Source organism: Lissotriton vulgaris, chromosome 7 (assembly GCF_964263255.1).
Source record: "Lissotriton vulgaris chromosome 7, aLisVul1.2, whole genome shotgun sequence".
Lineage (NCBI taxonomy): Eukaryota > Metazoa > Chordata > Amphibia > Caudata > Salamandridae > Lissotriton > Lissotriton vulgaris.
In genome coordinates this window covers 616724704-616745184 of record NC_141695.1, presented here as the reverse complement: position 1 = coordinate 616745184, position 20481 = coordinate 616724704, and the positions used below count along the sequence as shown (strand labels likewise).

At 45.3% G+C, this 20481-nt stretch overlaps 1 protein-coding gene and 1 long non-coding RNA gene across 3 annotated transcripts in view; both read right to left on the bottom strand.

Annotated features, from left to right (window-relative positions):
• The window catches only part of GGA3 (golgi associated, gamma adaptin ear containing, ARF binding protein 3), a 730479-nt gene that overhangs the window by 83492 nt on the left and 626506 nt on the right, over window positions 1–20481 (bottom strand). The window lies entirely within an intron of this gene.
• Window positions 7158–7620, bottom strand: LOC147702130 (uncharacterized). Its single transcript, XR_015297506.1, has 3 exons — window positions 7560–7620; window positions 7374–7452; window positions 7158–7245 (listed from the first exon to the last, which is right to left on the bottom strand). It is a non-coding gene; the product is annotated as an uncharacterized LOC147702130 (long non-coding RNA).

Here is a 20481-nt window from a genome sequence, read left to right as displayed (position 1 = left end):
AATCAGTATTTGTGCATCCAATATTAATCGTCAATCCTAGAACAAATGTCCAAAATAACCACTTGTAACATAACATATGCACTGCGCATCCTACGCATTCACTGAACAAAGTACACCTTGAAAGCACCATCTACCCATATTTTCAAATCACTAGAGCGAAAATCTTCATTCGTTCCAACACTCGGTCAACAATAGTACAGAGTTACGACCTATAAAAGAATTCAATGAGACGGTTATGTAACGCTAATCGTTACCCAAATTCCATAATAAAATTGTAACATAACTAAAGAATCCCTCACGGGCAATCACGCTTACCATATGTGCCACGGTATCGACAGATCCCCACGGTAGCCGGCGTTCTACACCAGCGCCATATTGGAATACCCTTATATGGAGTATTATGTAGAGCGCCATCTTGTAATAGGCAATATCCATAAACTCTGAATAGTATTGTTCTAAATTAATGCAATATCTCCAGACATATCAAAACCAAAATTACTGCTCACCTCGGCACTGACTCTATATTCTAAGAACATATATAAGAATACAATAGGTTTTTCGATGTTCGAAACAGCGCCATGTAAGGTGACACGTAAATAGCCGGATACCGTGGGCGCCATCTTTCAACATATAAAGAAACACGAATCAACCAAAACCCGTACAGATTCCCGTACATACTATACTAGACTTAGGTCTACAAGTCATGATAAGATATATTAAAAATCTTTTAATAATTATGCCACCATCTGTTATAATCTAAATACTCAAAAATTGTCGAAAAATACAGTGAGAAATAATATCAATTTCACCGTATAGAGCCTGTATGTTGATAATCTGTATAATCAAAAATAGTCTAAACGTGCACTGGACGTGACCCTATAGCATCAGTATCGCCATAAAGGACCTAATACTACACGCTCCCTCAACGCAACTCAAATGGGTAGCGGTGTGCTTCCCCGGGTTCTTAACATAAATCAAATTCGTAAGTCTCTCTTAACTCGAAAGAATGTATATGTTCTCAGTAGTGAAAGAAAGAGGAAGAAGTCCAATAAGTTCAGAGAAAACAGGAGGCATATACAAAACCATTAAAACATACCCCATAAAATAGTTCTGAATCATTCACAATATATCACCATCACATACAGTTATATCAGTCATACACAAGAGGTTATGATAATTTTAAACAATCACATTTTACCATCACCTAGTACATCGATAACCTATTTCCAAATGGTTATTCAATAATACATCAGTCAAATGGTTGAATTAATATAAACAGATCAACGATAAAACACATACCACACTGACAGGTAGGGACATTATGCACACAGATGTTCCCTCAATCGAAAACATTTAGTGAGCCATTACATTCATTCTTGTCCCAAAAAATATTGGAATTCGTTATCAATATTCATACCGAGTTCCACAGCTCTCAATTTCATCAACCAAAGGACCTCCCTAAGTCTAAGTTTCAGTTGTCTGTTGCCACCTCTTGGGTCCTGGTTGACATGGTCAATTCCATGAAAACAAAAAACAGGATTGTCCCTTTTATCATAATTCTGGACAGCGTGTGCCTCCATGGGATATCTCGTATCACCATTCTTCCATGCCCTGAAATGTTCCATCATTCTGTCTCGAAGTCTCCTAATTGAGCTGCCCACATAAATTTTGCCACATGAACAGGCTATCACATACACCACATATGTCGTGTCACAATTAATAAAAACATCGATTTCATATGTACCAGTTCCATTGTAACTAAAGCTTGTTATTTTTCTCTTTGCCCACCTGCAGGAATTACACCGTCCACATTTGTAAAATCCCTTCATCTTATTGCTTAACCAAATGTTCGAACCTTTAACGGGGTAACTGGGACTCACAGTGTTAGCTAGTGTTTTATTTTTTCAGAATGTTATACTGGGTCTCTCACCTATAAAGGGCATAAGGTCCTTGTCTGCTTTAAGTAAATGCCAGTATTTGTTTAAAATAGTGTAAAGTTAGTGACTCTCCACACTATAGTGGGTAATCAGACGTACCCTCTGCCCTACCTTCTCTTTGGTATCAGTCTCCTAAGGTAAAAGAGTTTGTGCTCGTTTGAGACTACATGCTCTCTTCCTGGCTTTGTCTATAACCCTCTGGTCATTGCCCCTTGCCTTGAATCTACGTGAAATATCTGATAGATTCCACTGAAAGTCACTGTCCTCTGAGCAATTCCTTCTAGCTCTCACCATTTCACCGAAAGGTACCGTGTTAATATGTCTCTTAGGGTGACAGCTTCGTGCATGTAATAATGCGTTGCAGCTTGTTTCCTTCCTATACATCCTACTGCACAGTTTATTCTCACAGATATACAATTCAATATCCAAAAATGCTATTCTCTCTTGGTTGAAATGAGTAGTAAAGCGTAGATTAACATCATTGTCATTTAGATACAAGAAGAACTCTTTCAGTTTCTCCAGGGTACTAGTCCATATCATCAAGCAGCAGTCAATAAAACGACCCTAGTAGTGGATGTATTCTATCCATCTATGCCCGCGACGGCCCCAGATCCACTCGGCTTCAAACCACCCCATAAAGAGGTTAGCAAAAGACGGAGCGAATCTGGAACCCATCGCTGTCCCAAGGCACTGCCTGTACCACTTGTTGTTGAACAGAAAAACATTATTTTTAAGTACCAATTCTGGCATTTTCAGAATCATCATTGTATGGTCAAAGAACTCAGCCGGTCTTTTATTGAGAAATGTCTCAATAGCTTGAATCCCCAAATGGTGTTGGATATTAGAATATACGGATACCACATCAAGGGTTACTAAGTACATTCCTGGTTCCCAAGTTAAGTCACTCATAACATTCAACACATGTTTGGTATCCTGAATAAACGACGGGAGATTATGTACATATGGTCTCAGAAAAATATCTATATATTCTGACAATCTCTCCGTCGGGCCCCCTATGCCTATGCCCTATCCCAGGGGGTCTCTCTCTACTCTTATGCACCTTGGGTAGTGTATACAGACAAGGTGATCGGGGGGTTGATACTACTACGTAGTTATATTCATCAAAGTCAAGAAGCGTCTGGTCATACCATATTTTCAGTTGTCTATTAATCCTAGTTGTCAGATCTGCTAAGGGGTTTCCACTCAAAGGCTCATAATACATCTCATTAATAACCTGAGACAGAATTTCTTCATTATACATTTGCGTATCCATTACAAATATATTTCCCCTTTTATCTGCAATGCGGATAGTTATATCTTTGTTGGCCGCCAGTGCATGTCTCTCCCCCACAGATAGGTTGTCATTCTTCCTGTAAGGTCTAACATCCCTGCTCTTGTCAATAATCTTATCGACTTCAAAGTTAACAGATCTATAAAAAACATCAATAGTATTTCCAGTTGTTGATTGTGGTATCCATTTGGACTTCAATTTAAGACCACTACTCTCACTCAAGGATCTGTTCACCTCAAGATCCTCCAATAATTTAGCTACCGTAATAGGATCTTTTTCATTCTCAGTCAAGGATAACCTAGTAGCATTGACCTCTTCAATCGTTAAGTCACTCATGTCCTTTATTTTCCCCAAACATTTCGATTTCTCAGGTACATTCACAAAAAACGTTTTAAGTTTCAACAATCTTGTAAATTTGTAAATGTCCATTTTTGTCATATATCAATCTGGTAACATGGTTGGGCAAAAACCCAGGCCGTTTTTCAACAAAGAAATCATATCATGAGACAATTCAAACGATGACAGATTGATAATTTCTATCTCACTATTTGACATATCATCAACAACAGTTAATTCTTCCAAGATCCGGTCCTCATTCCTAGTCTTCCTACTTGCTGTCCCCTTTCCTCTGGTACCTCTCCTTGTCTTGTGATACCTGTATCTCGGTTCCTGGTTCCCGTATCTCGATTCCCTATTCTCAATCCCTTCACCTCTTCTAAAAAAGTATTCTCAACATTGGCCATAACCTGAACTGCCTCTGTCTCCTCACCCTCACTACTTGATATATTACTTGATGACGCATCCGCATCACTCATTAAGGGGGCAACCACTTTCAACTTAGAACCCAGATCCTGTTTAACCAGATAGTCAAAGTGTTTAGCGAAGGTAAAAATTTGCTCAGATTTGTAATAATTTTCGTCACGCTTTAGCTTCCTGGCCTTCCTACGCTTGATATCAGCTTGTAAGTTATTCAAATAATCATCTAGAATCGTATAATTCTTAATTGTTGCCTCTGGAAGGTTAAGTTCAATTATCTCGTCCTCTATTTTCTGAATTTCCACTAGAAGCTTAGTAATTTTCCTTTCAGCATTTTCTATCAAGATTTGCATTAAATTCCTAGAACTATTTGTCAACTCCTTCTCCCAGGTATCTAAAAGATTGGGTTCAAGGTCCTCATACGTGGGCATGATTTGAGATCTCAGTCCTCGTGGTATTCTATTCAAAGTGAGATACTGTTTAAGCTTCACAGCATCCCACCATTTGTTCAATTCCATTCTCTTCAGGGATTCAAGTTTTTTAAACTTTTCTTTTAATCCCTCATTCTTCACTTTCTTAACAGCGCCTGTTGTGAGTCAACAGAACCACCTGCCATTAGGTTACTTAATAAGTCCTGGGCTTCTTTATCTCTATTCATAATTCCCCTGCGGGTGCTCCTAACTGATATAGAAAGAAAAATAATTTGGTAACCCAGATGCAAGGGCGCTCTGCATCTGGGTTACCAAATTATTTTGTTTTTTCTAGATCAATAGTGATTAGCGCCAATCCTTCCCTGGATCGCACTTCATGATGGACATGAGGCAGTCTCCTCAGGTTTAGCCCGGTACTACGGCCAGGAATAAATCCACACTGGTCTTCATGCACTAAACTCGGCACAGAGGGCACCAATACAGAGGATCTCCATGTCGATATTGATCATTGTTAGGGGCTTATAAGTGGCCAGGTTACCTAACGAAAACATCAGCACCAGGCAAAGACTTCGTCTGCAGTCTTTGGCCTCAGACTGTTGGGAGTTCAGCTTTGAGTTGATGGCCCACCCCACAAGTGAGTCCTACACATGGACCCCTCAACATCGCTTTCAGGGCATCCCACTAAGTGTCTCGATGTGCCGAAGTGCCCCAGTTAATAGCCATATAATCGGTCAGAGCTTGAGACAATGCTGTAAGCCCCAGTGGATCTTCCAATATGTCCGCCGGCAACCTCTATGAGCTAGCCCCCCGAATATCTGAAAAGATATAGGCTCATGGTCTGACATGTAAGCGCCAAATTTGTGACTGAGACCCCTGCTACAGCCATTTGCCCACTGACAAACACTCTATCTAGTCTACGGGTATTGTGAGTCAAGGTAGAGCACATAACGACCCTGTGGTGGGGTGTGCCGACCATCAGGCATCCTGCAAACCCAAGTTCTGCATTACAGTCTGAAAGGCCCTCGCCATGTGAGGTTTTGTTTCCACCCTCGGGGTATCCCTGCCAATGTGTTGAAATCCAACACACAATTAAAATCCCCCAGCCATAGTATGGGTATATCCTGGGCATGTGCTAAAAGGTCCTTCATGGTACAGAAAAAGGTTGGATCATCAGTATTAGGGGGATACATGTTTAATATAAACAAATCCCAACCATCTAAGGTGCCCTTCAACAGCACAAACCTATCCCCCACATTAGCTTCTGAGTATATATGTGCAAACAGGATCCCTGGAGCTATCCATATCAATTGTATCTCTTACATATGTACAATAGGAAGAACGGTACACCTGTCACTCCATTTCTTAGTCAATCGTGCAGCTCCTTAGTCATTCATATGGATCTCTTGCAAGCATGCAATATCTATTTTATTCCTGGAAAAATTCTGCAAGGTTTGAAGTGTCAGAAAGCAAAGGGTGCACAGCCTAAAACATACGCATCAATGATAAGCGAGCTGTGAAATGGTGGTGCAACTGGGTGAGTGGAAAACCCTTAAAACCACTCGAATTAGTAGAGAGAACTACCAATAATGTATAACAGGAGTACCCTATGCACACACATAATATTCAAAAAGAATTTTGTTGTAAACAGTAATGTAATGTGAACAGTTAGAGCAAAGTGACAGTAGAAAACAGGAGATTCCGATGAGAAAGTAGTCCAATGGAATCCTTTAATACGTTAAACAGCCAGCCGACACGTGTTTCATCGCCTTTGCGAATCCTCAGGCTGAAATAACAATAGGTCACAATGGAACATATTGTATGTACATGTGCAACAATGTTAATCATAACAACTGAAGGTGTATTGGAACAAAATGAAAGCTTCCATTATAGAAGACAACATATTCAGATGTCTAAAAAGTGCACCCACTTGTATTCGTGGCAAATGTGCAAATGTTAACCGATTAACGATTGGTGAAAAGGTGTATTTGTGAGAGATGAAAGAAGACCAAGTTAAAGATTGAAAAGGGGAATTATATTATGTTGACGGAATATTATGATCAATTGGGTTATAGTTCATCAATATGTGAGTAGATCTGAAATTAATATATAGAATCATGCAAGCCGGTGTGACTAAGGTGGTCGGTTCCTTCATGCATAGTGTAAAATATTGTGGGTATAAGTGCTGTGTAGGTGCTACTAAAGAAATAAGGATGACACATACCTAAACTTGGCTGTGTCAAACCGGGAGGTCTGTAAATACAAAATATTTAAGACAAATGGGAGGAAAAGTATAAATAACACTTCTCTCGGAGGGCTATGACATAGACGTAACTTTGTTATAAGAATCATAAGTTTGAATCTCACCGCTCTGCTGGTGATATTTCCGACCCAGCAGGGCCCTTGACCTGGGTTGTAAGTCTCGGGGAAGTGGTGTTCACACTGTATAGAATACAAACAATGTGGAAAAAGAAAAAGGAAATATGGGTGTGGACCTATAAGAACCTTATCTTGCTATTCAAGAGAGATTGAATAACAGAGACAGTCAATTCGAACAGTTATTGAAAGGCACGATGTGCCGTTGTGCAGTATCTAATTACAGCAAAAATTATGTCTGGTATAAAGTGTTACCGGGCAGTTTTTATTGTATTAAACAACTCGAACGAAATAGCAAGAAAATGTGGTATTACTCGAATTGAGCTAGGATAGAGGTACAATATTATAAAAACGAAGGGCGTTCCTTACCCGAGAATCAGGAGTAAATGTTCAAATAACACATCCCAAGGTAGTGTGTAGAAAGAGCGGGTCGAAGAACAGTGAAAATCGTGCGGTTCTAGAAAATTAAAAATTTAAGAGATTTACACCTCTATAGCTATGGCGTTAGCGTATGCAGATCGACTTAACATTACTATACAGGAGGGATCTGGATCGATGCCCAATGATAACAGTGCACCATCTTACCTATATGCTGGTGTAAGGATGTATTAAGCCCGGGAGTCGTGTCCTATCTCTGTAGATATCCCGATGTTCCCTTTAGTATCTAGGAACAATATTGACAAGGTGTTGTCAGAATTATAAGATAGAGCTAGGAATCTGTCCTAATAGTAAAAGGGACAGTAATTGGAATCCGAACACAAGGGTTCTTACCTGATTCACGGGTGCAGTGAAGCAGAGTCCTCCGGGGTCACCGTGTTCCTGTGTGGACACGTGACCCGGAAGTATCAAGCATGGTTATAGGGCGACGTCACGTCATGGACGTTCGTAAAGACTAGAATGACAACCTATTTGCGTACAAGCGACGTGTGTGTGAATGCGGAAGTAGGTGCCTGTACGCTATTGAAGAGCAACGTAACGTAATGGATGAATATGAAGAATGGGCTGTCATCCAACTTGCGTGCGATCAACTATTGTGTGAATCAGGAAGTAGGTGCCTTTATGTCCATTACCTTCCCGAAGTACTCAATGGATGACATAGAGATGTAAATATAGATGTGCAATTCCCGCGCATAAGTAAAGTCGCATAGTGAAGTCACTCTACAAGGTCGTTTGTCGAGTCATTAAGCTTAAGTCTGTGATCGAAAGATACAGTGTAATTGTTACTGAGAATTAAATAGTGAACATGCAGTAGTTCATGAGAGCAAATGTGTTCATGCGTGCAGAACCCATGTATACGTGGCTGAATAGTATGCAGTATTGATATCAATTGATAATAATTAATAAAACATTGGACTACTTTCTCATCGGAATCTCCTATTTTCTACTGTCACTTTGCTCTAACTGTTCACATTACATTACTGTTTGCAACAAAAGTCTTTTTGAATATTATGTGTGTGCATAGGGTACTCCTGTTATCTATTTTATTCCTCTTTAAGAAGGAGTACACTTTATACCTCTTCACATAGATGCTCAGTCCCAGCACATTCTAGGAGGGAACCCTAAACTCACCCTGCATTTGAAGGTATAAAGGCGGACCCCCCAGTTTACATCTCGCCCTCCTCCCCCAAAGGCTGTGGAACTCGATAAACTACATTTCTAAACAAAACAAACAATCCCTGATCCACCACCACCCCTAGGCAAAAAATGGCTCAACTTAGCTACCATTAAAGCCTAACTATAACATATGCCAGGACAAACACTCCAACCACCCTCAGGCCAAACAGGACCAAATAACGAACTCCCCCCTACCCCAAAAAATACACTACCCAGCCAGACAGCTGCATACACGCACACTGCAATAGTTCCACCTCATAAAATCCTGTATAACCTTTGTAGAAGTCATATCTCATGTAGTCCGTACAGATAGCTTCAACCCGGCTACTATCCCCCACCCCTCCTGATCCCTAAATGTAGACTTGGGTCGGGCAACTTTTAAGCCCTTCTTACCAACACTTGTGTCCAAGCTGGCCACCCCTAAAGCCCACTGAACAGGCAGACCCCCGCAATTAAAGTCATCTGGGTCCCACCTGTGCAACCTCTCCACCCTCCTATTTTCAGTGGAGCAATAGTGTCAGGTACCACATCGAGTTCGGTGCCCTGAAAGTCATTGCCTCACCATCAGAGAACATCCGAGCTACAGTCTCTTCCTCTGCTGCAGTCTCTTCCGTGGGAGGATAAATGCATTGTACCGTCTTCTCTTATCATTGGTCAATGCTCCTCCAAAGGAATTAAGTAAGGATTATCTCAAGGCTGCTCAGAGCAGTAGCGCCCACAAGAGACCGACGGCCACAGCAACATCCCTGAATTCCAACCATAACCAAACATTCCCCGGTTAATCAAAGAAGTAGGCCTTATCCTTGAAAATGACTTTCAATCGTGCCGGGTACAGATGAATTTATAGCAGCTGGAGAGAGCGCAGCTTCTGTTTAACAACTAGATGGGATTTGCACTCTTCTTGTACTTGTTTGTTGTAATCTGAGTATATGGCAATCTTAGTATTGCCAAACTGGGGGATCTCCTGTTACCTAGATGCATATATTATACAATCCCTGTCCTGATAGAAGAAAAGGTTAGCAATGATGGCCCTCGGAGGAGCTCCTGGTCTTGGTGGGGGCACCAAGGCCCTGTGCGCCTGCTCCACCGCAAAAAAAAAAGCAGATCGGGCTTGAGGTTTCAGAGCAGTATGCACCCAGTGTGTTGCAGTTGACCCCGCCACTCTTTTGGGAAAGCCCAATACCCTAATGTTGCTTCGCTGCGAACGACCCGCTGCATCCTCTGCATGTTGACCCAACCTGCCATCGTTGTTATCATGGTGGCCATTTGATGTCTGAGGGTCGCAACTTCTCCCTGCAGGGTCTCAAAATGTATTTCAGCAATAGTGACTTTATCTGCTACCTTGCAGAGGTCAGCATGCATAGGATTAACAGAGGGATATAGTTTCTATCCAGTATTCTATGGCAGTGCAACACCCCTCTATAGATACCAATAGTTCTGCCCTACTAGGTTAGGCTCAGCCTCCAGACAACCCTCATTGTCGACCATTCCAGATTGCCGGGTTATCAGCTGAGTGGGTTGCTGCGGCTTAGTGTATTGCATGATGGAGTTGGAGGGATGCGCTCGGTGCTGTTTGACTTTGCCCATACTACTAGAAATTATGTGGAATGCCCCTCTTAACTATAGACGTGGGTTCCGGGCTCACTGTGCCACTGCATTCAAGCTAGCCTGGCTGATGAAGAGTGATGCCTCAATACCGGTCCCATGATGCTTGTTTCGGGTCCAGATAGGACCTGGCTTGGCAGTTCGGGCTGGACTGTTCCCATGAGGCACAGGGTTAAGACTGAATAGCATATCACTGGGTCTAAACTGGGGTGGCATGGTGAGCAAAAGTACAATGGATTTAACCCAGATCTCTTGACTGGGGGTGAATGTTTGATTTGATCTGCATTCCGGCCATCATCTGATGTCCCTCTGTGCAGGGAACAGATGCTATTGGCGGGCGGGGATTCGTTGCACTCACTCTAGGCCGCAAACTCAGCTGCCACAATCTCCTTAATCCCAGCAGAGAAAAAACATCAGTTACTTCATCCCTCTACGGCAGTCATGTCATGAAGGTACAAGGAAGGCAGGGGTGTGGCTTGGCCAGCAATGGAGTCGGATGCGATGCAGTAGAGCTCCGTCCACGGCTCCCATCTCTGGCTGCATTACTTCTCATACAACTGAGCTGAAGATACCGCTGCCCGCTGAGACTGCTTCGGAGATGGCCCTGATGTCCCGGTGAATTCGCGAATTCTGGGGGCAGACATCACTACCCGCGGCTTGGCCTAAAGAGGCTCCACGGCACTGGGTGGTACGCGAGGCCGGGGATTGGCCCTGCCCCGCAGGCCCCGACAGACGCAGAGACCCCGTCTCACCCAGCATACTGCCGGCCATCTCGGACGGCCCAGTCTGGCCTGGCCGGACTCGTGGAAAATGCAGCTCGACTCTGTGGCAGTCCTCGCTGCAAGCGGAGCGGCCAGCCAAGAGGCTGTGGCGTTGGCTGCTGCACTGCACGCGAGGCCGGAGATTGGCTCCACCCTCCTGGCCCGGAAGGGAATGAAGGCGCTGACTCGACACTGAGCCCACTACCAGCTGAAGGGGTGTTTTAAGATCCCCAGTGAGACTCAGGCGCGGCGATGGACGGCGAGGACGGTCGCATCTAGGAGCTGACTTATCTCATTCAATTGCCGCTGCATGGTGAGAGAGAAAAAGACAGGCATCGAGACCTGCATGAGGCCATGAACTGCCCCATTCCTACACACAGCAGGGGCATAACAAATGCCCCCGCAGCCCCTGCAGTGCGGGGTGGCCCTGCGCTCCTGGGGGCCACTCACGCTCACCTGGCAAGCCTCTTCACAAATTAAATTGCCGGCTGGCGACCTCCTAATATAATGGTGCGCACGCACGCCTGGGGGAGGGGGTAGGGGGGGAGCCGCGCTCCAGGGGCCCCTTCACACTCGGCAAGCCTCATGAATGAAATGGCCGGCTGGAGGCATCTTAATAAAATGGTGCACACGCACGCCTGGGGGGGGGGTCGCGCTCCAGGGGCCCATTCACACTCGGCAAGCCTCATGAATTAAATGGCCGCTCACACTACTCCCAAGCCACAGAGAGCTCCAGCCCTTAATTAAATGCGCAGGCAAGCGGGGGTGTCCGGCCGTGCCTCTGAGCCTTTAGTGCCATAGAGAATTGTCCAGTGACTAAGGGTGGCAACAAGACAACCTGCAATATATCCGTGCCTTTCTTTTACTAATATTATATTGAAAAGCATGTGTTTGTGTTACACACCAACTCTACACGCGTCATCCTGCGTGATGTGTAAATAGTGAATTGGCGGGGCAATGAAGTGATTTGCTCAAGCAAGGTCACACACATACACGAAATGGTGCGCGGCCCCGGCCGGGCCTCTGACTGAGGCTCTTTATTAATTAATTACATGGTGGTGGGTGGGGGGGGGGCGCAGTTGTTATATGACATCCCTTTATTAATGTAATAACTGCACTTTCACAATTGCTTTATTAACATTCTTGCTTCTCAAATTTGCTTGAAAATGTACCATTCACCCACTCTTTTTTCAAAATGTTTTTGGGGGAGACCCCCCCTTTAATTGCTCCGCTCGCTCGCCACATTGCTTTCCCACAGTTTATGCCCCACCACTTTCAAATGTCACCAGCTGATTGCTACCGTTCCTGAGACAATAAGATCGCTCATTGGCATTGTTCCGATAGCTGCAGTTCCTGAGACAATAGGATCGCTCCTTGGCATTGTTCTGATTGCTGCCTCAGTTAAATAATCTGCTTTTGACATTGTTGTTACAAATGGCGTAGCTTATATGTTAAGAGGTTTTCCCACGTTTGCATTAGATCTTTGAGAAAGACAATATAGAGGCCTTTCATTTAAATGTTGGAGGTTTCAAATCAAAATATGCCAGATTTTTGGGCGGTGGGGCAAAGTGGTAGGTGGTGAGCCGAGCCACCAGGGGGCCCCCTCCATGTGTTTTGCATAGGGGCCCTCACAAGTTTCGTTACGCTACTGACACACAGGTGACTGCGTTGCATCTGCCCATCGTGGCCGCACCGCCGAACACTATCCAGGAGACAATGCCTTCGGAGGTCAGAGGAGGGGAAGCCCATGACCCGCTCGCAGGGGCCTGTGCTGCTCCGATTCACGTATTCCCTCGGATGTTAGCTGCACTGTGGTAACCAGGCCTCCTGGGGGACTGTGAAACAATACCTGCAGTGTGTGGACGACTGTGTTACTTGCCCAAAGTGGCCCAAAGCAAGACCTACTGGCGAAACCCAGTTATTACACATCCTGACCTGGTGCCGTCTGGCGCATTACGCTGCGATCCTGCGGCCGGACACACATTGGCGCATGACACACCTGCCCCCCACGATATCAGCACCGAGTTGGGTGATTGTAGGACTCTCCTGGCTGATCCTGGCTGATCCCACGCCGGGGAGACAGAGGCGTACCGGCAAGGTGCATCTGCCCTGTCTGATCCAAATTAGGCCTTGATCGACACGGATGGTGGGTGCGGATCCCGGAGATCACTCCAGAGACACCCGCGAAATACTACGTCCAGCTTAGCCTACACCACCTACTACCCTATGTCACGAGGGGGCCGTACGAAGATTGGCCCTGGGGGTGCGGCAGCCACTCACCCAAGGACTCTGGCACAGACTGATAAGATGGGAGGGATTGTAATGGCAGATCCCATGGCGCACTAACTCGATGCCGTGTTGGCGGCAGTTGAGAAGCTTGGAGAGACGATGAATCAAATTTGCACCTCCCTGGAAGATAAAATAGATAAGGTGGCGCTAGATCTTACGCTGCTGCACGCAGACCATCGGAAACTCACAGACGGTACTGCAGCCACTGAAGGGGACATTGCGGAGGTCTCGCCACGATTGTCCACTGCTGAAAAGAACATTTGTGATTTATTAAACAGAGTGGAGTTCCTGGAAGACAAAGCTGAGGATGCTGAAGGCAGGGCCCGCCGCAACAATGTACGCGTCGTGGGCCTTCTGGAAGGAGTGGAGGGGAAGAAATGCAGAAGACTTGATCCGATTGCAGCTGCCCGAAAAGGCCCTATCCCTACACTTCGGTGTCGAGAGAGCTTACAGGGTACCTGCCAAGCCCCCACCCGTGCTCGAATCCGAGACCACTTTGAATCCGACTATTGAATTACAGGGATAGAGATGCCATCCTCCAAGAAACTGGAAAATTGCAAGACATACAAGTAGACAACCACAAAGTCATGGTTTTCCCGGACTACAATTTCCAAGTCCAGAAACAGCGGTATTCTTACCTTGTGGTGAAGACACGCCTGCAACAGTGTGACCTCAAGTACTCTTAGCTGTTTTCTGCGAAACTGAGGGTAATTGCAAATGGCAAGACTAACTTTTTAACTACCCCGGAGAGTGCAGAGGAATGGCTGGAAGCTTGTGGTACATCACAAACAGGGCGGAGGGAGTGGAATCCAGAAGCTCCTTCACGACGCAGCCGACGAAGATGACGGAAATCACAGTCCCCGACATCGCAGGCATCTGGCCCACCACCCAAGCTGATACTAAGGGGTCAACTTGAAGTGCTGCAAGCTGTAGCGAATATCAGCGAATCACCGGCAGAAGACACTAACTCAGACCCTGATCTACAAGGACCGCCCAGTGACGAACTATCAGACAACCTTACTGTCTCCCAGGGCTCCTGTGTGTTGTGGCATGTCACCCTGCAGACTTCTGATAATATTGCTTAAGAGTGTGCATATTAGCAATCTGTCTTTCCTCTCTTTCATTGGCTGAATGCCACAAGGTTCCATTGCACACACAAGTATTAGAGACTTTGTATGCTGTTTATGAGCTGTTATATTTGTGCGTGGTAGCCGAGAGGGTGCAGCTATTGCACGGAAGGTACCGGACCTGTCGATATGCTCCACTTGTTGGCCCTTATTATATGGGAATATTATGTATATCAAACAAGCAGCAGCCCTGTTTTTACAAGGGTCTAGCCAGAGATGGGCTCATCCACTAATGACGGTCCTGTCCCTCTCTTTTTTATTCTTAGCCAGTTTCTATATTGCTGTGCACAATAGTTGCCCCCAGACGCTATTGTACTACAAGTTTGGGCGATTGCTTGTTGCAAAATTGCTCTCATGTTATTATTCATTGTGAATTGTTTTTATGTTTATTACGCCATCATCTTTCAGCAACGATATGATTATTGTGTAGTCGCTCCGCGCACAGCACTGCGCTTCAGCATTGGTTTTACATGTCCATTGCAAGCCTCTCCCACCCTCAGGTCGGATGGGACCATTTGCACCCATGACACCTATTGGTTATGGCACCCATCAAGATAGGAAGCGGGAATGTAAAAGGTATCCATAGCCCGGCGCGCCGCTACCTCATACTCCTATTTAAAACATCATCACATACAAATAGCACTCCTTCAGGAGACGAATCTGCCGCAAGTAGGAGTCACATTTCTCCATAGATGTTGGAGGGGCCAATTGTGCACGACAGGCTATTCTGCATATGCACATAGGATTCTAGTATGGGTAAGGCCGGGAACTCCGTTTCGGGTGACAGACACAATGACACAATGGTGGATGCGGAAGGTAGATATGTTATAGTTAAGGGTGTGTTACACGGTAGGCCGGTAGTATTGGCTTCACTTTATGCGCCCAACACTGAGCAAGCAGCGTTCTTGGACCAGATATTGCAAACAGTATCCACATGGCACGATACACCTATGATCTTGGGCGGTGATTATAACTGTGTACTGGATGTCTCCCTAGACCGCTCTTATCCTACCTTGCCTGGCACAGCCACGCACGCAGCTGCGAAAGCATTGGCACACAGGGCTGAGAAATGGTGCTTCGCTGATGTGTGGTGGTTCTGGACCCCGCTGGATAGGGTATGCTCTTATTATTACGGGGACTGCAAAAACAACAAGTGATGGACCGAATGTGGATCAATGTCACACACTCCCCCAGTCAAAAGATCTGGGCCCAAATCCATCGTTTTTTTGCACTCCACACCACCCTGGGTTAGACAATGGCGATATGCAAATCAGCTCTGACCCTGTTGCCCCATGGGAACAGTCCAGTCCGAACTACAAAAGCCATGTCCTTCCCAGAACGGAATCAAGCATCCGAGGACCGGACCGGTTTCGAGGTAACACCTCTCATCAGCCCGGCTAGCTTGACTCCAAGTGGTGTGGAGTGCCTGGGACCCACGTCTGGGCATCCCCAGCGCACTTAGGGCGGCAACTGCAAAAACAACAAGTGATGGACCGAATGTGGATCAATGTCACACACTCCCCCAGTCAAAAGATCTGGGCCCAAATCCATCGTTTTTTTGCACTCCACACCACCCTGGGTTAGACAATGGCGATATGCAAATCAGCTCTGACCCTGTTGCCCCATGGGAACAGTCCAGTCCGAACTACAAAAGCCATGTCCTTCCCAGAACGGAATCAAGCATCCGAGGACCGGATCGGTTTCGAGGTAACACCTCTCATCAGCCCGGCTAGCTTGACTCCAAGTGGTGTGGAGTGCCTGGGACCCACGTCTGGGCATCCCCAGCGCACTTAGGGCGGCAACTGCAAAAACAACAAGTGATGGACCGAATGTGGATCAATGTCACACACTCCCCCATTCAAAAGATCTGGGCCCAAATCCATCGTTTTTTTGCACTCCACACCACCCTGGGTTAGACAATGGCGATATGCAAATCAGCTCTGACCCTGTTGCCCCATGGGAACAGTCCAGTCCGAACTACAAAAGCCATGTCCTTCCCAGAACGGAATCAAGCATCCGAGGACCGGACCGGTTTCGAGGTAACACCTCTCATCAGCCCGGCTAGCTTGACTCCAAGTGGTGTGGAGTGCCTGGGACCAACGTCTGGGGGCCATAGACTCCATGTGCGCTTGGAACGCTTCATGATGTCGAATGATCTCCTACCATGTATCCATGAATCGTCCTATATGAGAGGCACGCACTCTGATCACAATTCGCATGTGATGGAGCTACGATGGCAGGCCGAGATACCACCGATCCCAATGTGGCGCCTCCTCGACGCGCCTTTCCGAGATTTATTGGCCACCACAGTGGCACAATACTTTGAAGAAAGTGTGGGAACAGCCACGACGCCAATGGTGAAATGGGACGCCCTTAAAGTGGTTGTCAGGGGGCACTGTTTGGGGAGAGAGGCGGGTATGCACGTGCAATTAGAAAAGGAACTCACCACCTTAGAACGAAGACTAGCCACTAGTAAGCAAGCAGACATAGATGGAACCCAGGGGCGGCTAGATATACACAGAGAGGAACATGCGCGTCTGCTAGAGAGGTTGAGATGTCTAAATGACGCCGCTCACTCAGCACAAACGCATCATATGGGTGATAAGGCAGGCCAGTTGCTTACATGGCTCATCCGCTAAAATGAGCCATTAGCGCCAATATTATCGGTGAGAATGGCAAACGGGGGAATTGCCTGTATGCAACGAGATATTCATGGTGCATTTGTAACGCATTGTCAAGATCTGTATAAGTCACATACACGAGCTACACCCCTAGAGCTACAGATTTACCTGGAGGGCCTCGATTTGCAGAGACCTACACGCACCCAAATTAAGAACTAAACGCCCCTCTCCAATCAGAGGAAATTCGAGACAGTATTTTTTCGCTGTCTAACGGGAAGTCACCTGGACCAGATGGTCTACCGACTGAATTTTACAAGGCATACACTCACATTCTAGTGCCACAGCTGTTAAAAGTGTATGAAACTGCGCTTGATAACTCTACCCCTACCACCACACAGAATGAGGCCCAGCTAGTCTCCCTCCTCAAACCTGATAAAAATCCAGATTTCCTGGGCTCCTATCTCCCGCTGGCGCTTAATACAGACTATAAAATCTTTGCATCACTAATGGCTAGGCGTCTTTCTCCCTTAGTAAAAACACTGGTACACCCTGACCAGAACGGATTTGTTCCTGCCTGGTGCACCTCTCTTAATATCCATAGGTTTTTCAGAGTACAGCAATACGCAACCCATAGTTGGCCCCGATCGGGTTGTTTGGTACTTGATCTGGAGAAAGCCTTTGATTCTTTAGAAAGACTTTATCTGTTGGCAGTTTTAGGCAAATTTGAACTGGGAGAGCAATATTTAAATATGATTATATTATATCAACGTCCCACTGTTTGAGTCCGCAACGGTGGTTTGATCTCAGACCCCATCAGAATGAGGCGACAAAATGGCTTGATGGCAGGTGTCTGGAAGACAAAGTGACTATGCACCAGCCCTGGACCCACTCTCAAATTTGTCATCTGTTCCACCCCGTTACGAAACTTCCAAGGCCACACAATTACATTTGGGACTGGAACTTCTATGTTACAAGAGGTGTTTATATCTCATCCGTGCGACCCTTTCATATGCCCCGATTTTGCAGAAGCTGGGTACACCAAGGGGTAGACTGGGTACATAGGACAAGTACAAACATTCATTTTACAGAGGACGTATCTCTCACCTGACAAGATAAATAGATATTTCCATGTTGCCACTTCTGCGTGCCCGCGCTGCCAGCAGATGAATGCAAACCTACTTCAAATGCTCGGGCTTGTGCATCCCTTCAGCATTATAGGCAGGAGGTGTTCACAACCCTAGCCCTATGCACAAACATACCTCTGCCATTGTCATGGGTGATTTGCCTTCTAGGGCTTTATGGCAGATCAAAAAATCAATAAGGTTACCTCGAGATTCCGAGATTTAGCTTTAATTACTGCAAAAAGACTAATAAATATGACATGGAAACATACGGATCCACCAGAGGTGGTTAACTGGAAACGCTCACTTGCAATATTGGCGCAGGCGGAGAGCACGGCACTGCACAGGGAGGAGACAGTGGGACTTTGCAAATATCCTATTGCACATGGCTGGGACACTATACTCACCACCCTTCAAAGCGGTGATGCAGTGGAGGATGATAATATTCAATCCACTAAACTGCAATAGACACGCCAGTGTCTTGCCGTTTAGCTAAGTGGAAAAGGTACACTTTGGAGCACATAAAGTTAAACACTCACAAGTCCCCATATTCATCATGGGCGGTTATCCGTACCCTGTCTACCTCTGGATATAGAGGTGCCCTCTGCTGTTTTGTAGTTATATGTAGATGCACGCATTGATTCAACCCCCGACTAAATGAGCCACTAAGCGGTAATGTATTGAAAATGCACTTTCATACTCAGTCATGTAGAATAGACCCTATTCACCATTCATAAATGACAGTTTTTACATTATAAGTTTCAATTTTGTTTACACGTTTTAGAAAATATGTCTTATTGGTACCCTCCAGTGACTTCCTATTTCTTTTTGCCATTATGTGATTCTTTTGTAAAATGATGTTCAAGTCAAAATAACAGTTTTTTATATGTTAGGACTGGAAATATCTCAGATATTGTGATGTTGGCTCTGATCGGACGTGTCCTAAACATGATGTAAATGAACATGATTACACTTTATAAGTCATGATGAAGAAATGCATGTGAGCAATGGCACACAGGGACCTTAAACACATATTCCACACAACATACATATCTGTAATCAAGAATAGTACACTAGTAATACTACTGTACTGCTGAAATGTATATTGCTATTCGTTACATGTGTATTATATTTCTGCTGTAAACATTTGGAAATATAGTATAAAATCGTGATGCCAGTTATGATAAAATCAGAAAATACCAATAAAGATATTTAAACAAAAAAAATGGGGACAGAAGAGGTCAGAGTACGCAGGATCAGGAAGGATTAAGAAGGATTTAGTAACTAGGCCGGTCGAGTTTACGAGCTCACGTCCTGTTGGTCATGTTTCCAGGACACGCCCCCACCGGTGTGTAGATCTCTAATTTGGGACATGTTAAGATGGTAAAAAGAGACCACTCAACAGAACGGGATGTTGAAGGATAGTGAGAAATCTCTGGTGAGACCAAGTATCCACCAGAAAGTATTATCAAAAGTAACTAACTTGTTTTCCTGATGGGAACTTCTAAACACAGATTTCTCACCTTAAGAATAGATATCAAAGCAGTACCTCCCAAGGAGGAGTCTCTGTAGTGTGGGTTCAGACCATAAAGTTCTGCAGGACCAAACGTGCGAAATGCCCTTCCCGTCGAAGCTGGCTGTCAAGGCAGTAGTGCTTCATCCAGGTGTGCACTGATGCCCATGTCACAGCCTGACAGAAGTCAATAACAGACACCCCGTGTGCAAAGGCTGTGGTGGCAGCCTTGGCCATGGTAGAATGGGCCCTTGGTCCTTCAGGAGGGTGCTTTTAGGCCAGTGCCTGGCCACCTTGACATAATCTTTTTCCGCACCTCCATACCCTTCTTTGCCCTAGAGAACCAAACAAAGAGCTGACAGGCCATCCAATGATTGTTATTGCGATTGATATAAATTAGCTAAATGCTTTTATTTGGGGTCCAGACGAAGGTGTCTCTGCTTTCGAGGGGTTAGGCAGGTTAAAAAATGTTGGAAGGATGATGGATTGCCCAGTGGGAAAAGGGGTCCCTACTTTCGTCCTGGTCCTCTGCACCAATTTGTCTTGAAAAAAGATGGTGTAGGCCAGTTGCACTGAGAAAGCATGGAGATCATTCACACAATAAGCTGAAGTGATTACAATAAAGAAAACGGTCTTTAATATTAGAAGACACAACAAGTAACTGTGCATTGACTCAAAGGGAGTACACATGAGAAATGCCATGACTAAGTTAAGGTTCCACTGTGGCATCACAAGTGGTTTGATAGAGAGCATATGCATTAAAGCATACAGGAGACCCATCTTTCAATCTAGTCAAAATGCCTCTGCTTAGTAGGATCTTTACAGGCACTCCAAGGCACAAAGTTTGGACACTCCACATTTTTGAAGATAGCAAAAATAACTAGCCAGGGTTCTTCCCATTGTCGGAAGACACCCTGTGCCACCTCTGAGTGTAGTTGCCGTTCGTGATCCACCAGATACCGCATACTGAGCTCATTCACCCTGGCATTCAATGATCCCACCTGGTGGTTCACAATCAGTGAAATGCCCTGATGGTGCAACA